The sequence below is a fragment of the Hippoglossus hippoglossus genome, chromosome 20 (assembly GCF_009819705.1).
Source record: "Hippoglossus hippoglossus isolate fHipHip1 chromosome 20, fHipHip1.pri, whole genome shotgun sequence".
Classification (NCBI taxonomy): domain Eukaryota; kingdom Metazoa; phylum Chordata; class Actinopteri; order Pleuronectiformes; family Pleuronectidae; genus Hippoglossus; species Hippoglossus hippoglossus.
This window is the reverse complement of record NC_047170.1, coordinates 3,796,386-3,820,053: the sequence shown is the minus strand read 5'-3', so window position 1 is coordinate 3,820,053 and position 23,668 is coordinate 3,796,386. Positions and strand designations below refer to the sequence as shown.

At 41.9% G+C, this 23,668-nt stretch overlaps 1 protein-coding gene across 3 annotated transcripts in view; it reads right to left on the bottom strand.

The window, feature by feature from the left end:
* Nucleotides 1-22,765, bottom strand: part of znf438 (zinc finger protein 438) — a 44,001-nt gene extending 21,236 nt beyond the window's left edge. For 2 of the 3 annotated variants that reach the window (XM_034572486.1, XM_034572487.1), the window contains exon 1: nucleotides 22,639-22,765. The gene's annotated coding sequence lies outside the window, so the exon portion shown is untranslated. The remainder of the gene's footprint in view (nucleotides 1-22,638) is intronic. The other variant, XM_034572488.1, reaches the window with a different exon arrangement.
* Nucleotides 22,766-23,668: the final 903 nt, after the last annotated feature.

Below are 23,668 nucleotides of genomic sequence, written 5' to 3'. Positions count from 1 at the left end.
TTTCGGGGACAGACCCTCACAACTGAGCCTCCTCAAACCTTTCAGGTCCTTGTTGAGCAACTCTGCAGCTGAGGAAAGTTGTTGGCTATGTCGGACTGGCAAGAAATATAGGTGGTGTTCTATGGATATTGTCTGAACATACAAAAGCACAAGAACCTGTAGCTTGGTTTGGCTGAATTTACCAGGAATTTTAATCCTTAGTCGTGACTTGAGTTTTCCCGAGAGTAAAGAGGTCAGTGAGGTGGGACTAGAAAAACTCCTGTGTGACCTCCAGTGACCTGGCAGGAGACAGAGGAGAAGGGAGAGGAGGAGGATGGTGACAAGACCTGGCTCCTGTCCAAACACTGATAGTGTTTCTATTGTCCATTCCTCAGTAAACTGCTTACATTACACAACAAACTCTAATACCAATATGCTGAAAAATTTAGGTCTGACCTTTTTAAGGGCATGCTAAATTAGGGCATCCTTTCTATTAGGGGTAACAGCTGGGCATCAAAGTTTGATATCATCATGGTACCGATCACTGTACTGCCAAGTATCAAATAATAGTCATTTAAGGCTTAGGGACATAATGTTTGTCTGTCAGACAAAAAAACAAAGGAGAAGTGTAGGGTAGCAGGTTCGGCAGATGAGACAATAGTCAGTGATTAAGCTTGTTGCCATCAGAGTGAAAGAGTCCAACGAGGCAGCATGAGCAAACAATGGTATGAGCAGGGTATCAAATAATCTGCTGAACAAGCAGAGAATACAATTTGTGATGTCTTTGACGGTTTAACCTGCAGTCAACTCTCAGTCTCATCTTCACTTACAACCCATCTGATATCAGTGTCCACTTCTTCCTAAATTTAAAATGTGTAAACCACACTGCATGGAGATCATGAAGCAACATGGTGCCAGCTACTGCTCTACCAATAAAATTGAGTCAACGGCTTGCATGCTTGAAACCTTTGCTCTGGTGTCTTGAGGTTTGCTGTCAACATAATGCCTAATTTACTTAATATGTGACAAAAGAAGTCCATCTAATATTTTGACTAGTATATAATATGATTAGCCGGTGGATGTTTTCATCTCCCAGCCATCTTGACTGATGAATCCAAAAATGAATTTTTCATTTTTTCATCAAAATGAATCCCTCTTTTTATCAATGGTACCTGCTGAGCAGTACATCCTGTCACATCGATGTTAATAATCTCTTGTCTTTTTTCTCACACAGTTATAAAAGAGAATTGATAAAATTTGTAACATAACTTGCCATTTTTATAGGAGGTATAAAGTAATAAAACATAACATATGAAAATAAAGTATGGCCAAAAGCTGGAACTGAAATCCAACTCTTGACTTGTTTCAAACCTCTCTCTTCCTATGACTGCTCAGGTTTCTTCGCCCAATAATAGCTGAAAGTATTTAAACAAGACCCATGTTTGTAATAAATTGGAATTATCCATTAACAGTGCTCTAGGTTTCCAACAAAAACAACCTTGAACTCAACCCTCCCTTGTTATTGTAGTTCAACACAGTCCTCCTTTCTGCAGGATGATGCTTCCTTTATGTCGTACAAAGGAACGAGCAACTTCAACACAGCTCAGCATGGGAACGCTTGCGGGCACCACCTTGTACCTTTTCTCCTCATTGTAACAGAAACAGCCATTCCCCACAACGTGTGAATTATGCATCGCAGCTCAGAGCAACTTCTCATCAGTTGTTAGAGCAAGCTGCCGGAGGACCACAAGTCCTTTTCGGTGTACCTCCACCTGAAGAGACGGCCGCTCACACATCTTCAAAGGGAAGTCAATCACGCCATAGATTGTTAGTACCACCCAGTGGGTTTAAAAAACTTTGACTTGGTTTCTCACAGGTGCAGTGAAAAGAGGATGGGGCCCACATTTTTTAGAAAGTGGAACAGAACTTTTTTTTTAGAGCCAAGCTCTGACAAAAACTTTGAGTGGGGGTGGGGGCGGTGAGAGGGGTGGTTGAGATCAAAAGCCTGCGAGTTCCTGGCGAGCGGACCCAATCAGCCGAGAGGGCCAAGGAGAGGAGGAGAGACAAGCGCTTCCCTTTTAAATTGATCCCACTGAGACCCTCAAGGTTCCCCTCGCAGGACTCACAGAAAAGCGATAAAAATCTCGCCCTGTGGATCTGACGAGGAACTGGGAGGGGAGAAGGCAAAGAAGAAAGACGGTTTCGGAGGGAGACACAGAAAGAACAGAGAGAAGCTGGGGGGAGAGCAGCCAGTTGAGGCAGATCAAGGGGAGACAAGGGAGAGAGGAAGGGTGGGCTTGTTCTCCGAGGGTGAATCCAGGCATCTTTGTGTGCCAGCAAAGAGCCATAGCCGGGACGACTGGTGCTATCAGCTATGAAACCTGCGATACACGTCTGGTGAGGTACTCCACCAATCAGCTATGGGTGTATCTTTATTCTACCCAGGTCCTGGCAGCTGAAACGTTGGATCATTTCATGCTGGCCTGAGATTAGACTCTGGACGTGGCCAGTGTCTTTATCCACAGCATGTTAGGGCCTCAAAGGAACAAGCGCTATCAGAGCAACCCAGAGACCTTATAGCCTGCCAGGTACATCGCAGACCTGCCCAGTCGCCAGCCGGAACACGAACACACACACACAAATACGAGAACACACACACACACACACCCCCACACACACACACACACTATAAGGTGGTGTGTGAGTGGGTGTCCTTTCCAAAACCATGGATGTATTTTACGGAACAATATGAAGTCATTATCACCAGGATTTCACAATCACCAAGGCAGAAAAATCCAACAACAAATTCACTTCTATGCAGTCAAATGTCACGCCTAAAGCCTCGTGAAAAAATAATCAATAAGTGGCATCCAAATAAATACATTAATTTCCCATTTACTATAGTGGCATTAACATTAGAAACTCCCCACCAAAAAAATGGATTTCCCTCTGGCTTGTTAATGTTGTTTTTCTTGTCAGAATATATTAAACTGCTTGGTTTCAGTTGACCTGCGACAACCAAATAAAGGCAACATTGCTGAAATGCATGCAAATTATTTTATGTGCAGAACATGTACTGCAAACATTCTTGCATTTAAGCGAAGGGACCTCTATATAATAAGCATTCTGGACATATTTCAGAAATTCAATTATAAAAAGGCCATGGTTTTCTGGCATCCAGCATTAACACTTTTTCAAAGGAAGAGCTTAGAAAGTCAAAGGTCATGGCAGTCTTTACCAGGTAGTCAATGCAGCCCTTGCTGCGAAATAACTGGCATGACAAAGGTTTAAATATAGAGACAGCCACATACGTTTTCTCCCCCTGCAAGGTATTTAAAAGTGTTTCAGTTGTAAACAACAAAAGTTAAAGCTGAAGAGAGAAGTTCAGTTTCTGTCTCTCTCTAGTCTCTCCTCTATACAGCTTACTACCACAACCACCATCATCTCTGTCGGTTTCAGAAGACTTTTACGCCCGGGCCACACTGGCTGCGTAACGGCTGCTCTGTGTCACTGTAGTCACACAGGCAGCGTGTCTGCTGCGTGCTTGCAGTGGAGCCGCTTCATGAGGTTTCTGGTAAGATCATTGTATTTCCTTGAATAAAAGTACGGCTATATACGAAAAACAAATGTGGGGACACTATGGTATGAAGCCGCGTATCCTCCAGTCCTGCAGTAACACTAAAAACCTTGTTACAACAATAAATATAAACATTGAAACTTTGGTGAAAGATAATTTTCACTGTGTATTTTGGTGTGAGTCATGCACAGTAGGCAAGACCTCGAATTTCAAGAAGAGCAGCGCGGCTCACGCTGCTGAGCCACCCAACAAGCGCTTCTGTCAGGGTATTCTGACCTATTATGAAAAGATGTATTACATCAAGACTACAAAGACACAGGGCTTTTAGAGGGAGATTGAGGAAGCAGTGGGATTTAGCCAGGAGGAGGCTACAGAAGCCTTTTAGATAGGACATTGGGAAGTATAAACACTTTTTGGGCTGGATAAGAGGTGAGGTAGGTATGAGGTGAAGTCAGAGGGAGCAGCTGCATTAAAAACAGCAGATTTATGATCCAAATGACTGGATATTAAAAGTAGTGGATGAACAACATATTTGATGACATCCTCTGTTAGCAGACCTACTTGCAGGTTACAGTAAACCAACCTAGCTGTTGTGGATAGTGTGCTGAGCATGAATAACTTAAAGCCTCATAAATAAGCAGATCTTTACTAATATCATTAACCTAGCCCTGGGACTGACAGCCCCCCTTGTCCCCCTGCACTACCTCCAGCAACTGACCTCCTCTTCCAATGACAAATACCCTGAAATCACATAACTATTCAACATCAATATTTTGACATTTCATTCAGCTGACTCCCCAGACAGAGCCATTTCTTTAATTAGCTGAATAAAAATTGGCAGGGGAGGCAAATTCAAAGTTACGTGACCGGGCCTCAGTTGCCACAGGTAACCTTTTTGGAAGGACTTGGTGTGTCAAATTGATTGCCGAGAGCGCAGAGTCATCATGAGTACTAATTTTCAGAAGCATTGCACAGCAAGGCAGGGGAAATAAGAGGCTCTACTTATAACAGAGGGAAACAGGAAAAGAGGGATTAGCTTGTCATTAGAATAAAGAGCGCAGAAGAAGAATCAATTTCAGGGTTTAAAAAGCTGACAAGCACAGTTCACTTATTCTTTCTCTCCCTCCCTCCCTGCCTCTGGCTCTGAGCTCACCTTTTGATTAACCAGTCTACAAGATATTGAGGTTAGTTTTTGAGGAGCCAAGCTCGGATTTCAACCTTCAGGATAACGCTTTTATGTCGTGACTAATTAGGATCCATTCAAACACAAGAGTTTGAATGATCGAGACATATCCTCACAACAGTAAAGGCTGATAATAGCTCTTGAAAAATTCCTACTGCAAATTTTTGATAAAAGAAACTGTGAGTAACGAACAGTCCCGATGTACTGTTATTCTTCAGATCAGACTGTCTGAACTGCCTCCGTATGCATTATTCAATACTTGATTCTCCCCATCAAAGTAACCTGAAGAACCTAACAATCACACAGCCAATTAATCCTAGCAAGCCTATCATCATCATGATCACTAGATCTGTGTGACATGATGCACATTGTTTCCAGATTTAGATTCTAGATAATGTATTTTAAGACCAAGACAATAAAGGTATGGACAACACAATTCCTGTGCCATTATTCCTTTCTAAATGGGCTAGGGCGGCATCAGTATTGCACTTCAGTGCAGTTGTGATTCATATTGTGAATAAATATCTCATTAGACCCGCCCTGCCTACTAAATACCCACAATTTAGTCACCATGGTGACCACGAAGGCCAAAGCAAAGCAGTGCGCCTATGTCTGTGTCAGATGTGGATGGTGGCGTCAGCATCCTGTTACATTCTGATCAAGTGTATAACACCTATCTGCTGCAAATGTGCTCGCTTTCAGTAATAGCCTATTAAATTGTTCTATACTCTCATTCTCATAATTGTCAGTCCACCTGATCTCTCTCTAGATATGCATGATGAAAAAGGCCTTGGAACAAAAACTCTTGCAGCATGCCTTGGCAAACTAGACCAAGAAAAGAAGATTGGGGGTGATTAAAAGGCAGAGAGGCAACCCAACCTGTTCTTCCTACCATCCCCTCTCCACAGCCCCCCGCCGACCCAGGCCGTCGTGTGACCCCTGTATACCCGGGGAAAGACTCCAGGAGAGGAACCACAGGAAATGGCAAAAAAAAAGTACCACAAACTGAACTTATCTAGCAATGCCACTGCACAGCTAAGATAAGACTAGAACAGTTGAGGCACTGGTGCATTTGTTTTCAGGTGGGGGGGAGCAGGTTGGACCCACAGAGGAGCTATGCTAGCTGTAGGAGGCAGTGGTGGAGGGATTTACCATTCACAATGGATTGCTCAAGCAAGCCTCTATACTATTGCAAGGAGACTCTGAAGACAACCTTGCAATGCCGCCTGTAGAGGATGCTGCCAAGACTCGTCACATTGCTGATACAGTAACAGGAGAACATATTCAATTAATACACTAAAGCAGACAGCAATACTGGACTCTCCAAGCCAATCCGCTTATAGAACATCTAATAGCATATGAGGAGGAAGCACATTGTGCTAATTTGTCTTGTCTGTTGAGCACTCTGACAGCCCCATTGATGCAGACATCTCTTTAACATGAGGTTAGTGGGTGTTTGGCCTCCCCTCTCGTCGTTTGTGAGCTGCAGAGCCTGGAAATGATTAGGCCTGGGAGGGCAATTAGCCTGTGCATCGCTGGGCTAAATATAGTCCAGCTTGGCCCAGCTCTGCTCCTGGGTCATATCCACACCACAGCCTCCACACAGGCATGTTAGCTCAATCTGGATCCCGTTTGTTTGATGACTGATGCGAAGGCTGTGCTGACTCAGATGTGATAACATAACTCAGCCGTCGATCAGGTGTCTCGGGAGGAAAGGAAGTGAGTGGGAAGGAGTCATAGAAGGAAAAATAGAGGGATGGTGTTTGACAGGGAAGCACATGTTAACCTCGATAACCAAAAAATATGAGTCGGAGAAGCATGTTCCTCAAGTTAACTGACTCATATTTATTTATTCCGTCACACTTTAAATGTATCTACACACTGTGGCCCTTTTTTTTACAATCAAACCTTCAGCTTGAATTCAGCCTTATTTCACAAGAAATACTGTTTGAAATGAACCAATGGTTGGGAAAACATGCTTTCCCACAGCCTTACAACAACTAGACGGAATGCAAAGAAAGAATGCTTTCCCATCACACAGCTGCCTGCCCCTCCAGTCCCCGTATCTCCCACCCCCTGTGAGAAAAAAAGATTGTACAGATTTTATCCTTAAAAACAGGAGGTTCGCCCACTCATTCACCTGGGACGGCTCTTGGACGGTGGAGGCAAGCTAGAAGGTTATAGGAGCCTGGGAATGTTTAACATCAAGAAAGCAATCAGAACATAGCCAGAGCTCTGGGAATTGGACAGGAAACACGGAGAGTAACCCCTTCCTGCCGGAGAGGAAAGAGAGGAGGAAGTGATTTGGATTATGGGGTGTATTTTTTACTGTAACCTGAAAGGAAACCTGTGAGCATTTATAAGTGAACTTGATTTTTACAAGTGCTACATTTAGCAAATTCAAATCAAGACTTTTTTTAAAGACCCTGAAAATAACCAGTTTCACTTCTCCATGTAACTGAGCGTAATCTCTACCTACAGCAGCATTCAGAAAGTTGATGACTTAAAGGGATAGTTCACCCAGAAATGAATATTCAGTCATTATCTACTCACCACTATGCCCTCCATCAGCATAGTGGTGAGAAGATATTGATCGAATTTTCATTTTTCAGTGAACTATCCCTTTAAGACCCAGGGTTCAAATGAGATACAAGAAAAGCACTGAAATAAGGTAGTGCCTCAAACTCAATATAGACTCTGCTGCCGTTTCCCCATCACTGACTTGAACCCACATGTCTTTCTGCACAGTATGTAGACTGAGGTGAAACATAGTGGAAATGTTCTGGCACTACACTGGCTTGAGCACAAATTGCACAAGACAGCTCAGGAAACATGGGCTTGCTTTGTACCCTCAGAAAAGAGAACACTTATCAGCCAGTAAAATCTACTGTTAGAAGCCTGTTCCTGCACTGTCCTGTGACCAAGCTGGGATAAAAAGAGAGTACTCGTACTAACATAACAAGAAGTAGCATCGCACATGACTAAAACATCGCTATATATGGTAAACTCAAATAGATTAAAACAATTCAGATGAAAACTTGGGTCCTGAGTTTGATTTGGTGGTTGCAGTAAATTAAATGTAGGTATTTTGCATGTTGCGAGCTTTTTGTATTAGGATAATGGAAGCACAACAGTCAATATCAGTGTATTTACATGCACTTAAGTAACCAGATTACAGTTGGCTTCCTCCAGGATGACGATTTCATAAAATGTCATGCAAATGAGAATCTTGGGTTGGGCATTAGAGAAACCTCTGTTCCCCAATAGATTCCTCCTGGAAAACAAAGATTTCTCTGCCATGCACAAGAGTAACCACATTTCTAAATGGCTTATTACAGGCATAGTAACAGTGTCAGTAAAGTCAGGAACATTACATATTCTAAATAGTTCCACCCAAAGTCTCACTGTGGCAACAATTAGTCGCTCAACGTTAAGCATTTAATATCAATTCTTAAACCAAATCATAGTTTTAGATATTTTCAAGCAGAAATACCAAGAAATTGATGGTTTTAGCTTTTCCAAGTGTTCACTCTCAAGAGACCATGGAATTTTGGGAAGAATTTCACTGTAATCCATCCAAAGATGGTCAACAGGAGAAGGTTCTGCAGTGGTATCCTAGAGCCACGCCATTGGTCAAAGAAAAGACGAGTAAAATTAAATCAACAGTTACTAAAGACAAACTGTAGTGTCTACTTTGTGTAAACCAACCAACGACTGAGGCACACTGTTTATGACAAGTAGAAGAAGAGCAATGCAGTACTTCTCAAGTCCCACGAAGTATTGCACTTCAATATGCAGTTCAGGAAAAAGATGGGGCATTTAAAAAGTCAACACAGTAGAAGACAGCACCACCTAAATTGTGCCAACCAGAAAAAGCCAACTATACTTAAGCCCAGCAATAAATCATATCCACTGTGTGCCCACTATATGAAATTCCCTGTAAGCCTTAACGTTACGGCCATACCCATAGATATCCTTGCAGCTCATAGCAGCAGAATAAGCTGGAAAATACATCCATCATGAAGAGAGGTTACTTTGGCACTGTGCAGTGATGATAAAAGTTTAGACATGCTCAGCGCCCTGTTTATAAACTGTTTGTTAATCTATCATTTGCCACAAGAGGAATGAGATAACAATATGGTGTGGCTTACACCAGCGTGGCCACTGTGAAAAGATCGAAGCGCGTCCTTGGAGTGACATTATTTATTGAAATAAATTCACTCAACCTGAAATATGTATAGCAAATGCATTATGAACAGTGCTTCTGATGGAGCAGAGAGGGCTTTAACGCAGCGTAACATTGGCTCGCTCTTTTCAACAGATGTCCCTTGTGTGACACACGGCAGGGATAATAGAGAGGAACCGGTCTGAACGCTTTAATTTAGCCCTTGCATGAATGGGAGGGATTTCCTTTCGAGGCCTATTTGAATGTATGGACAATTTAGAGTCCGACTCTGAGCAGAGATTTTGATCTTAATTACTTAGTTAATTAGCTGTGATTCACAGGGAGAAACCTTGCCCTATCCAAAGTCCCTTTGCATTGCTGAGGGGGCTCCTCAGAAGCACTCACATCCTCACCCCCATTTTAAAGCACCAATCCTGACACTGATTTGCAGGTCTGCCTTTGCTGAAGGTGGGCTTTTTTCCTCAAATGTCAGCAAACCCCACAGAGCTCCGGCTCTCCAATTCTACTGCCCGAGGACAGCAGAGCAGATCAGACTTTTCTATCCTCCCCTGCCTACCCGCTCCTTCGTAGACTTATATCACATGGACGCATTCCACAGATTTATGTTTATCGTTTTCCAATGAAAGAGGGACAGCCGGTGCAACATCCTGCATGCTCCTCTCGCTGTGTGATAAATATGGCTCCCTAGCTCCCAGTGCCTCGACTTGGCCAATCAATGGAGCATTTAGCTAATCACAGAAGGAAGTAGGGAGTAGGAAGAATAAACAGGATTGTCATAAGCAGTAGGCGTTGAGTGAACTCGCTGGACAAACAATGATGCTTCTCATTTGCTTACTCCAACACAGGTAGTTATCGCTCATCAAAGTGGATAGAGCCTTTTCTTGTGATGATTACACACCACCTACAGCCACTGGTATCTTGAAGAGGCAGCGCAGAACTTGGGCAAAAGTAGGCGTGCTGGCATGCATTGGATAGCATGAGAGAACAGTACGCTCACAAAAAGGAAATGTAAGGTCCAGCTGAGGCAGCTGCTTGCTATTACACCACCTCAACCTTCCCTCTAGCAGGAAATAAGCATCATTTAGTACTGACAGGTACATGCTGAACCTTTGCTATCTCTGCTCTCAAACCGACCAAATAATGGATTACAGCAGTTTAGAATTAACCTTTAGCCTCTCAAGTGTCTTTGCCAAGGTTAGTCAGTTTCATACCTTTCAGAGTGAGTGTATATTTTCCTGAGTAGGATACAACATTAAGTAACACTGGAGTGCCATGGACACGTAAGTATGTGTGAGAGAGATTTTACTTCTACTTTTGACAGCGAAAGAGAGGATCAGCTTGCACAAGCAAACATATCAGGTGTACAAACAATTTCTGTTTGTCTGTAGTTGCCGCTGAGACAAAAAAACATGGCAGCAAACAAAGAAAAAAATCCCTCCTCAAATCCTCCTGAAACATGTGAGGTGCTTTTCTGGTTGTGAAAAGCAGTAATGTAGAGGTCTCTGGTGAGCTGTAGAGGGCTTAGCGTGTCCAACTGGATCAAGAGTGTAGCTGCAGACCTGGGTTAATGCACTGCCAGGTCACCAATACTGTGTGAAAATGGCAATATGAGGCCAGTATGGCTGCTTGTAGCTTCAGGCACAAAAACAATGCAGCAATATGAGTGGAAAGCTAAGAAACTCCTCTGTATACACTGCCCTGGCTGCTGCTACCGCTCCAACACTGTGTTCAGAACAACCAGAGGTAGATCTGAGTAATAATATACCACTGTTAGTGGCTCAGTTGCAAAAGTTGTAGCCTAACTTGTCACCTTTGAATACAATTCAGCCTGTGTAGCATGGAAAAAAGTTTTGCTCTGTTGCTACACTGTGTTAAACTGTGGGAAAGAATTAGCATTTAAGACACATTGAACAATAGTTTCTGGCACAGTTTAAGGATAACAAAAGATAATCGTGATAAGTGAGGTCATCCCACGGTCTGAAACTATCCATTCCTGCCAAGGTTTTTGTGAGCAACATACTTTCTACCTGCTGCACAGGGGCCAGGCTAACAGGCTGAAATATAAGTTGGAACCACACTGGGAAAGTTATGAAATAAAGTAGGAATTAGAGCTGCAATAATTTATCAACTGGTAGACGGACCAACTAAATGAATGAACAACTACTTTGATAATCAAATAATTGGTTTAGTCAATTTTTTAAAAATGTAATAAAGTTGAGCATGAAGGATTGATGGTCATTTCAAGATAACTATTTTCTTAAGTAATTGTGAAATTGACGCAAAAAGGTCCTGCAAAATTGAGTTAGTTAATTTGATATCTATATATGAGGGAGAGGCTCAGGTCTTTTCTGTCCAGATACAGTAGTTTGAGTTGTAGCTCATCCCACTATAATTGATTGATCGGAAAAACTTGGCACCACCTCTCTCTAGAAAAAGTGATTAAACCAAAGACGTAGCTGCAGTGTTTCCCGATAACAATCTAGACTGTGGTGGCTTGCCATATTCTAATTTGTCCTGCCACAAACATGTTTTACACTTCTCATTTTAACATGTGAGTTCTTTAAGTTGATGTTTTGTTCCAATGTTGCATTTTATAGCTGTGTTCAGTGTTATTTGCAGTTCTATGTGCTGCGTGCTCACTCGCGCTGTCATTCATTAAGTTGTTAGTGTCCATGCAGAGATTCAGACCTTGTAATTTCCGCTGCAAGTTGTGCGCGTACCCGCAGGTAGCATGCAGTGCAGTTATCTCTCACACACAAGCACTTCTCTTTCACTCGTGTCAATTGGAATCTGTTGCATGTGAGACCTACCGCCATAGATTGAATGGATACTGTGGGAAATACAGTAGATGTGAAGAGTTTCCAAAGTCTACAGTCAATCCAGGTGTGCCTTGGTAGAAATAGATCCCAAAACAAATGTTCCCAACAAAGTTTGTGGATAATCACAGTTGTTTTGAGCAACTTAAAACCACGTACCTCTGAAAAGCAGAACCTAATATGTGTGTCAAGATAAACTCGAAATAAATTGGTTCAGACTGCACCCAGCACAGTCCACAGAGACACACCAATTACGACTAAATCCCCCAAAAAATCTAACCAAACCTTGTACTTAAAGGAACTGGAGCTGCACTTCAGAATATAGTAATATTAATCATAATAATATATAGCCTACAGTTTTGCAAACCAACAGCATGACTAACAATTTTATATACATAAAAAAACACCACAGACCAAGAAAGGAGACGTAGGGAATGTGGGCCTAATATTAGCAGACTCTCTCTTCTCTTACCCTTGTCCTAAAAATCCCAAATGTATTATTCTTTCCAATGATATAAATCTAAAGTAATGTGTATGGCAAAGTCTGCCAAGACAGACTTAGGGCAAAATTAAATGCCCACATACAGACAGGAGAAAACAAGCAGTCAGCTTCGTTGTTTTGTCAGTGACAGCCCTGCAGGCCCTCAGGCTCAGGAGCCGTTTCTCCTCTACAAACAGCTCTATTCTCAGGCCCCAGATGTCTCATTACTGTAAAACAAGCAGTGAGATGAGCGACATACAAGCCACTGCCCCACAACGCTGCCTCCTTTTCAATTAGAAAGGATTAGCCTAGCCTGAGCGCTCCGCCTGTGCTGTATACGCTAACTTGCATTGCAAAGGACATATGTCAGACTTAAATAAATTAAAAAGGAGCATCAAGCTTGCTGATAGCAGGGTGGGAGTTATGGCTACACAATGAGTGGACAACAGGCTTAATAAGAGGACAAGGCTTCTATAAAACTTTACACCCAATGAAAAGACTTGGGCAGAGAAACAGGTACAGTATACACCCTCCTTCGCTGACTCTAATAAATTAGACCTATAGGATCCAACAATTCCTCAGTAGATTTAAAGGTCACTTAGCAAGCATTAATCAAGTGATAAAGCCTAGCAAGTGAAATTTCTACAGTGTCATTCTTTGGCTAAGCCAACTAGACAACTCCTATCCCGTCCCACGACATGTACTGTAAGAGCGATAGCAAGGCCCTCAAACCACCGCCCGCATCACTCACTTTTATGAGAGTGGGGCGGTGAAGGCTTTAACAAGACATTTTACTCGTCAAGTGAACCGACATTACATAACCATAAAACGATGAGTTCCACAAATCACCAGTCGACTTGTGACAACGGGGAAGGGTTCCATTTGTTGAGTTGCTCACAACCCTGCCAACAAAGAGGGCTGTGATTTGTGTGTGTGAAATTAAAAACAACACAAAAGATTTCTGATGTAACATCTGAAAGCAGCCCATCTGCTGGAGTTTTCTTCACCGCACACGAAATTGAAAATGCAGCTAAGCCTGCCGCCCGCCACTCACTTCTCTGCATCATTTTCCAGAGAGTCTGTGCCATAACTGGAATAACTCCACTGACCAGGGGCGTCTGTGGTTGCACTGCACTAGTCCACAGGTCCAGAGAGGCAGGCGGCGAGCAGGCAGGCAGGCTCCGCTATGCCTGACATGGAGCACCCTCAACAGGGGGAAGGACTGAGTAATGGTAGGGTAACTTGATCCAGGGCTGGGAGGGAGCGCGAGCAACCCTGACGCCTAAATCATAGCTGTGGGATGAAGAGAGGGAGACACACAAATGTGTTTGGAGGAAAGCTAGGCACGGAGATGAGAGGCTGAGGAGACAGTGGGTGGGACAAGCTGAGAAATTAGCAGCAGGGGGAGGTTGAGACAGTATATTTGGGAAAAAGCCAAATGACAAGGGGATGAAAGTGAATGCCTCTCTGCTGCCTTTCACGCACGTGCCGCACCCACCGCAGGGGTGGGACGGACCTCAGAGGAGTGACAAGGCGTGGGTTTGGTTTCAAATTCACTTAGCCTATCTCAGACGGAATAAACCCACGTAGGCCCAAAATGACTTAGATTTTCCCAAATGTCTGGAGCTAATTGAAAAATTTAGGCTGGTAGACATAAATAGATGTATCATTCTTCACATGGGCCAAATCATTCCACCAGAAATGAACCTGTCCTACAGCCAGAGTCCAAAATTAACTCTTTGGCCTGTCTGCCAAAATATTTTTCAACCAGCCATAGAACTGTAGTCTGTCAGCCTATAGACCAAGATGTTTCTTGGGGGGGGGGGGTATGTGTATCTATGTTTATATAATAATATATTTAGAATTTTATTTTTGTATTTGAAATTCAACAGTTGAAATTTTACTCTTCCCATTCCTCTTCTTCTCCGCTTGCCTCCTGTTATCTCTTCATCTGCTCCCCCAAGCGCCGTCTTATATCCCTTTTGCATGTTCCCTTATCTATGAAGGTAGACAAACACTTAATAATTATATGAATAAATATAGGCTACTCTATTTTTTGTCGACAACGTATCAACAGTCTAACCGTAAATATGACTCTCACGTAGTGGGCTAGTTGTGGGAAGTGAGTTTCTCCTGGTGTATAAGAGAAGTCCCAGCGTGTTGCAGCAACCACATAAAAGCGTGCGCCATTAGCAGTAGTCAAGTTACTTCAGTCAGCCATAAAGTGTGTAGATAAGCTCAGGTTGCAGTATAGTAGATACTGAAAGGGAAAAACTGGGATTAGAGCTGAACCAACCCAGTTTGCACCCAAGAGAGTGAGAGTGAGGAGAGACGTGCCTCGTCAACCCCCAACCAAATAAGGCCACATCCGTGCTACTAAGTTTTCATTTTTTTTAAAAGTCATTGGTGCTACGTATACTACTGTGAAGTTTTAAAGCACCTTAAACAGAAATTTGGAAACATTGCCGGCCCTGTTTTAGTTCGAAGGCTGCGTCGTACTATGGATGGGCAAAAAAAATGACATTTGGGAATAATGACGGAGTGAGCTGCATTCGCTTTCTGATTGTTTTTTACATTCACAACTTGATTACCAGCAGTGAATGTAAACCATTGCTCACAATTCCTGGTAACAGTTCCAACTCATTGTAGGTTCAAAAAAGAAATCCTTGCCCCCAAAAATGTCACCATTGTTATTTCTCTTAAAAAGTATTTTCCATAACTTAGCAACCGAATGCTAAGTAGACAATCTGCTTCCTGTCAATGTTCACAGGATATACGTTTCAGGAGTGTTAGTGGCGATGGAGATTATTACTAATGCAGAACTAAAACGATGTGGACAGAGATTGTTTTAGTTTTAAAACGAAAACTGGTAGTATGGATGTAGCCTAAATACTAATACATTGGATTACATGTTGATTGGATTGATTCTGATAAATATTACCAGCGGATACACTGATAAGCTACCAACAATGTGCTGCCACATCTCTAAGCACTAACTGATAGGTTTCACTGAGCATGTTTTCCCGCTGCCAACAATTACATCATCAACTCTCTGTTGAACTTAAATAGAAAATTATATCTAAGCCATGACAGCAATACCTCTCATAGCGGGGCTTAGCCACTAGTCAAATTTTTCATGACAGTGGTAGAACTTTCTGTGTTTCCTCGAGAATTTTTTAGCAGCACCCCCTCATAAATAGATACATGAATAGATAAATAAAGTCAATAGTGATTTGGTTATTTTGATTATTATAATGCTCTCCACATAAAGCTTGTGTGCTACACCTAAGCCTTAAAAGGAAAAAATCTGATTATAGCTTTTACTGTATCATGGTCCCCCCTGATGTCCTGGCTGTGTGCTTCACGTCTCATCTTGTGTGTGGGCAGGTGAAGTGTGGGCACGAAATGTTGGACTTGTTTAATGTGTTTAAATACTTCTGATAAATCCTAATAACTTCTAATTAGTGTTGGTGTTTAAAAGTGTGAAGTGAGCACAGGGGAGTGGGAGGGACGACTCAGACACGAGACTCCGACACAATAAAAGGATACCGGGGCTATAATGTGTGTCTGCCCCAATCTTGAAGCAGTGGCGGCTATAATTGTGTAGCGATAGGCCACCGCTTCAAAATGAACGTAGTGGAAACCCTGTATTTTATTTAGCATTTATTCACAGAGCACAAGGTCGGGTGGAACCATAGTCGTATCTGTTGTTGGCTAACGGAGCAGTTTGGAGTTAAGGGCCTTACTCATGGGCAGCTTGACAGGGATAACAAGGGAGGGGCAAGTGCTACCACCACACACTGATTTGTAAATGCTGGCCTTTGCTGAACTCCATCTAAAAAATTAAAAACGTTTTTTGAAGAGACTTATGATGTATCATGTATTATAAATACACAGTACAGTACGCTAAATAACAGATCTCACCACTACCAGCCAGTAACAATGCCTATACGTTGTCCAATGTTATATTCATGCTACATAAACCTCTTATGATGTTACCACACTAGGAACAATTTTTACCCAGAACACGACGAAGAAAATGGTTTGCTAGAAGTGGAACACAGCCAGGAACTATGCTAATGCTCCAAGGAGCACCCTAATATAATAATATGCCTTCGCTGCCTGCAGCCTACAAATCCTGTAAAAGTCAGTCATTAGGCTTCACATGTAATTTTCATTATCTTTTCTTGGAAACAAGAGTCTAGCAAGACCAACAATTTAGCAGAGAAAGTAATATTCACCAGACTATTACTGAACCACATCCTCCTTTTTCCATCCACAATATGGTCTCCATTCATTATTCAGACTAGAGATGCACTTTCCTTGTTCTTCAACTCTCCACTCTTGACATATTTGGGCAGCACTTAACAGACGGGATATGTATCAGCTGCTTGAATTTAGGCATAACAAAAAAAAAATCTTTAAATGAGAATGGTTTTAATCAATTAGGCTAAATGGGTTGATTGACTGGAGCTTGATGTTTTTCACCAGAACTCACAAAAGAGGATCTGAATTAGTCAGCTTGCTAATGTTTTAGGGGAGCACTGTATTTTAATTCAGCTGTGTAGTGCCGATATTGCACCCATAAAGTAATGAAGCCATAATTGAAAAAGTAGGCCAAGCCTTGAAGCAAGAATTAAGCCAGAAAAACAATCAGTGGCAGCTACAGTGTCCAAGACAGTTGATGCGGAGTGACTGGATGTTTGGCTGTATCATCCTACCCCGAGTGTAAAATGTCAACAAGATTTGGGAACGCTTTCAGTTTTCTTCAGACTTTAGATCGGTACTTCAAAGCCTGGCAATGAGTGGCGCCTTATGTGTGTGTCTGTGCGAGAGTGTGTGTGTTATGGTAACATGATCTTGGTTATGATTGAGCGGAAATGTTAGACAAGCATCTAAGTTTCCTCTGCCTGCTTCCACCCTCGATGTCTCGCCACATGTGAAACCACACTGGAGCTGCTGCAGCCAGAGTAAACGCCCCAGTCATTCGCATAGCGTGTGTTTTTACGCTGGATGCCAGGTTTACATGCCAGCCCCTTACTCATATTCTGCTGATAAATATCATCACGCAGTGTAATTGTTCTTTTAAAATCATATGCTATGAACCTTAAAAGTGTGAGATGTTTACCCACACTGAGCAGGAAGATGAAGAAGGCCTTCACTGGGTAGTAAGTGCATTCACTGTGTGTGTGTGTGTGTGTGTGTGTGTGTGTGTGTGTGTGTGTGTAAAGGTTGTTCCTCTTTCTGACTCATCTATAGGCAGGGAGCTGTTCTGACTCGGCAGAAAATCTTGACAAAATGTGTCGCCTTACAAAAGTGAAAAAAGCAGGTTGGAAGGGAATAACAAAAAGGTAAAAGCAACATAAGTTAGCGGATGAAACAGAGCCAGTATCAAAGCTTTATACGCTTCATAACTGACTACTACTTCATATTAGGCTGATCCCTAAATGAACCATACGACATCTGGTTACCTGAAAGGACCTTCACTCTAGGCAAACAAAGAGCAGCCACAACAGGTAGAGTGGCATTTTATTACATTGAACGCATTTAAGGGTCAGATCACCCCAAAAAAAAACTGAAAACATATTTTTCCACTTAACTCTCATGGTATGTAGCATGTTTCAGGTTTTATTTTCCCAGATTGTAAAGAGAAATCCACCAACAGCATACCTTACCTCTTCTGATAACCCAGACAATACAGTTTTCATTAGGACAATTTACAATTATTTTCATTATTAATTTAATCTGGCGGTTATTTTCTCAACTAATCAATTAACTGCTCCATCTGCAAAACATTGTAAAACAGTGAAAAATATCTGTCATGATATTTGAGCAGTGTAAGCAACAAATGATCACATTTGAGAATCTGACACTATCCCACTTTTACAATATTGCCCAGAAAATTCCATTTAGCAATCAAGTATCGAATTAGATGCTCAAATTAGTGATAAGTGACTAATTAGTGAAGTTAGCTGATTAACTTTCTTTCTATAAGTAAATCTGTTAACTGACTTATTGTTGCAGCTATAGTTTTCAGGGACTGTTTCTGCTGTAATTAGTGAGTGACAGTGACAGTGTCCACTGTGGATTACCTCAAGTGACTAAATCCAGATAAATAGTCAGGATTTTTAGAAAAACAGAGGCCCCCCTATGCTATCCTGTCCACACTCACACTTTGAGGCCAATACAGATAAGGTATCAAGACTTGGGATATAAATAACAATATATGTTCCTATGGTTATCTTTTCAACATAAACAATCTCAAATGCCTAAAACCTTGTTCAGCATTCTGTACATGCATTTTTCATTACATAACCTTTACTCATTTGGCAGATGCTTTTATCCAAAGTTACAAGTTTGCGACACAGCATAACAGACAAGATATAGGCCTGACACATATAATAGTGTATCTACTTTAAATCAGCCTGGCTGGATTATTGGTCTACATCTACTAAAAAGAGGCTCTCCACATAGTTTGGACATGTCATATTTATTTATTCAGTTAACCTTTTAGTAATAATGTATGTTTATTTTATTTCCCATATTTGATAGTGCATAAGCTGTTTTAAAGACCTCTCCACCCTGTCAGGAATAAAGAAAGGAGTTTAAATTATAAAACACTGATGGTACAAAAACTTACCTAGTCCAGGGTTAGCAAGACTCCCCAGGGTGTCAGCACCCTTTGCAAAGACATCTTTCTGGGAGACGAGTATCACATGGTGTTTAACTGGAAGAATGTATGCACCAAAAAGTCCTTGGCAAAACATCCATCTATATTTAAATAAATTTACTGTTATCTGTAAATTAGGGGCCTTCTTGAATAAGTATCTACATTAGTACTAGTAATCTATATTGTACTCTATTACAGCAGGGTGAAAAGAATCTTATGAATGTGCTCTGAGCCAGAACATTTCTGAATATCTAACTTGAAAATCAAGAAGCAGCATAGAGTAGCTATTGTCTCTGTTGTGGCAGTTTCTGAGTGTGAACATTGTACCAAATGCTAAAAAGTGTTTGCTGATATGTGTGGTGTGACTCACATTACATCATCAGCACAAAATGTTGCTGAGACAGTACTTTTCTATAGAAGAAAAACGTTGTATACTGTGAAAGCCGTTTTTTCTCTCCGTACGTCTTAATAATGTTTCCTTAATACGAGTCAGACCTTTGTTTGACTGATCTGACACACAGCAAATAGAATTACCCTCAGTATAAGACACTGAAGACTCAACAGCGGAAAACCAATGGGAACTGTTTTTGGAGTGCGAACAGCCCATTGTAAACTAGTGTTAACTGTGAAAGTGAAGCTTTTCATGAAAACAAAATACTGCTTTCATCAACTTTCCCCACATTAGGACCTAAGATACATGAGGTTTCGTGACCTTTAACGTTCCATTCCTGTGACAAAAACTGGGCTGCTGCAGATAGTGAATATACTAAATTGTTGCATCTGGAAAGGAAAACCAGGAACACTCTCTGGAACAGACGCTTTACCACAGAGAGAGAGATTTCCAGTTCCTATGAGATGGCTCTGACTCGAGAGAAATGTTCTCTTTCACCTCTCCCCCAAATCCATCTTAATTCACCGCAGCTGATCAGATTCCAGATTACTTAAAGGTCCAGTGTGTAAGATTTAGGTGAAAGGGATCTATTGACATAAATTTAATATAAAATAATCCTATATGTTATAACTAGTGTGTTTCATTTAAAATTGTACAAATTGTTGTTTTCTTTACCTTAGAATGGGCCCTTTATATTGAAATACTTTATATTTACATTAGCAGCAGGTCCTCTCTACGGAGGCTGCCATGTTTTTTTACAGTAGCCCAAACCCGGGCAAACTAATCACCTTTTGAGTTTTTAATGGCAACTGAAGGATTCCACAGGTTCTCTTTCATGTTTGAAAGGGGAGGTGAGGGGTATTCAGCTGAAACATGAAACTTCACCACTAGATGTCACTAAATCTTACACACTGAACCTTTAAAATCGTAGGTGTTCAATCTAAATTGTCTCACTCTCTTTACGAAACGCAGCAGGGCCACTGACATGTCTCAGTCTGGCAGTGATACTTAAAACTGAGGAGTAGAGGAGTACCCCAAATTCTACAAGTCACATTAAATCGTAGCGTCAGAGCTGACCAAGTGATATTATGCAAGCTTTCCAGCTGTCCAGACAAATGCACCAAGCTCTTTGTGCTTTTTCTACAACATTCAACCCTGATGTTTTACTTCCTGCGGAGAAGCATGAGAAAAAAGAAAGGCAGAAAGATAAATGTTTAAAAAAAGATTATTACTGGGATTAACACAGAATTATGCTCTATCTCACAGACTGCAGCCTGATCAATGCCACATCATTAAGATATAAACGTCTGCACCGACCTAACACTGATTCTGATACCTGAAATGTTTGCTGACACTATGGCCGTTTTCAGACATGACCTGCGGGTAAAGTCCGGAGAATTGGATCCGGAGTTTACCCGCAGTCTGTCTTTCACACATGCACAATGCAGCGGGAGGTTCTCTGCACTGACACGTTCACAACAGCAAGAAATCCTCCTTATTATTCAGGCAAGAGGTGGAGCAGCCGAACAGTTGCAGGAAGTGACTTCAGCTCTTATCACCACATCTTCATCTGTGACATTATCATGATATATATATATTTTTTTTTTATATATGTCATTTTTGCATCTGTCGCGAGAGAAAGTCCGAGCCTCTCACTCGGACATTTGCGCTCACATGATGCTTCTAACGCAACAGACACAAAAGTTTTAAAAAAAACTAAGAGAAAACAAATATCTCCCAGTGAAATGGCGGTGACACAGACATAGAAGACACCGACGAAGATGTCAAGAGAGTCTGTGGCGATAATGGAATGTGTTGTCAAGAAAATCACGCGATCTACGCATTGGAATTAATATGTCACTTCCTGCCTCTACCCGGCTGCTCCACCTCTTGCATGATTAATGCGGAGGATTTGATGCTGTTGTAAAGGCCTCTGTGCAGAGAACCTCCGCCTGCGTTGTGCATGTGTGAAAAACCCAACTGCGGTTAAAGTCTGTATCTAATTCTCTGGAATTTACCCACAAGTCATGTCTGAAAACAGCTTTAGTCACTACTATTATGTCTGGCTGATAATGAGTCAATTTAATTGTCCACTGATGACAATGAAGTACATCAGACTGGTGCTGAGAATGTTTTCTGTAATGGTGTCAAAGGGATATGAACATATTATGCTGTTATTATGCTTATAATATGCACTTGGGCTACCACTGCCTTAAAATTGATAGTTCATGTTGCACACCTGCAAGTAGCACATCCGATCTTTTGTGATTTACCAAAGAATTAAGTGCTGTGCAACATCAATTACAAAATGATGATGATGAAAGGCTCAGAGAACCCAACCCTCAGTAAAATGATTCAAATAAGGGTCCGTTAGAGAAACTGAGATGGATCAAATCTATATCCACATAGCAAGACAGAGAGCTAGATCGATAGATAGATAGATAGATAGATAGAATAGGAATAACCTGTTGTAGAGAAAGATAAATAAAACTAAATGAAAAAGTGTAAGTACAGTCCCGGGAAACAGACCTTGCTTGCAAAGTCCTACAATGACCAGAAGTAGTAAACACACCATGGAATGAACATATCCAGGCATCATCTCTCACGCTTGACAAAACCTTCTGCCGATCTGCACAAACCTACTTGTGAATTGAACCAGGTGTGACACCCTTGTGTTTACACATGTGCTCTAGCATGGGGAACAGCTTCCTCACTGCTTTTAGCTCATGCTACGAAAACAACAGCAACCAAAAAACGTTGAGTACTGGTTCAAACTATGTTTAAGGTAGAGCTATGTGCTCAATACAAGTCTGCATCACTTAGTGAGAGTCAACCAACTTCCACACACCTTCAGAAACTCCTCCTCCTCTGAGGTGCACACCTCCACAACGTAAATATGCTCAGGTGCACGTCCAGGAGATGAGTTGATGGCGGAAGTTGCTGAAGACAGTTCAGTGCGTGTGTTTGCACATATTCGAGCTCGTGTGTGTTTGTGCACTGACCGCGGGGAACCCTACAGTAATGACGTATTTTGCTCGCTGCACAGCTGCAGGGTTAGCCACAGGCCTGCTCTGCATTAGCTCCACACGCACTGAGTGGCACGTTAGCCACATGCATGTACCTGCGGAGTGTTGCGTGTGCATCCTGCCTCGACACCTACGCTTCGAGGCGACTGCCATTCGAGTTTGAAGCTGTTGTTCATACAGAAGTTAAGAGTTAAAGCCACAGATGCTTCCTGCTGCATGGAGAGGCTACCGTGACAACACTGCAAACCAGCCGTGTTTGGCCTCGTTTCCCTCGGTGTAAAAGCGGCGGGCTGGGTGGAAATGTGGGATTAACTTTAAACATGTCTCACCTGGATCCCCAGTTATGTGGAGGGACGCCTTCAGGCTACACACGGGCTCATTTTCCCCAAATACCTGGCAAAGCCGTCGATCCTCATATCTGTTACTCTTCAGCCATTTTGAACCAAACCGTCGACTTCATCCAGCGAGGGGCAAACGGACATGACCGACTTATTTTTAAATTACATTACTCGAAGTATGAGCACCAACGGGATTCAATTGTGTGGAGTGTGTTTCAAGTTACCGTTTTAGTGAACAACGTGTGTTTTAAATGGGCGAGGAAGTAACATCCAGCGGTGGTTAATTTGCCGTCACACCCCTGTTGTCAGAAATGGTACGGCTCGTCAAGTCCCGGGGACTGCTGTTCTCGGTCAGATCAGCCAATCAGAAGAGCCGCTGAGTGGGAACCTGTAGCAGCGCTGTCAGAGTCAGAGCAGCTTAGTAACGCGTTACTCTAACGTTGTCAGAGAAATATAAACAACCGACAATAGAGAGAGAATTCACCTTAAAGAAGCAACAACACCAAAATGACCTGAATTCAGTTTTGTCTTATGTACAAACTGTTTTTTACTTGCTGGTTCAATCACCCTGTGCCACTGCACTTTACTTTATAACATTTCATACAAACCTCTGCAGTGAAAGGTGTATGCAATGTACATTTTCAAATTCCTTTTATTATTTGTTTTATTCTATTGCCTTTTTTTAAAATATTTGTTATTCTCTTGTCTACCTCATTCTGACTTGTCTGCATTTCCCTGGTGTGTGGATAAATAAAGTTTGATCTTTTCTTATCTTATCTTATTACATCTTGAATTTAAATTTCAAATTAAAGGCACACTCCACTGACTTTACACATGTATGGCAGTTTGACACTTTACAGTCAGGCTCGCAAGCTATAAATATTTGACGACTGAATTATACACCAGGGAACCCGTGGTTTTGAGGATAATGACCTTTAAATGGAAAGGAGGGTCTGATAAAGGGTGCTATTATGTTGCATTATGGGAATTGTAGGATCCAGCTTGATTTATACATGGGATC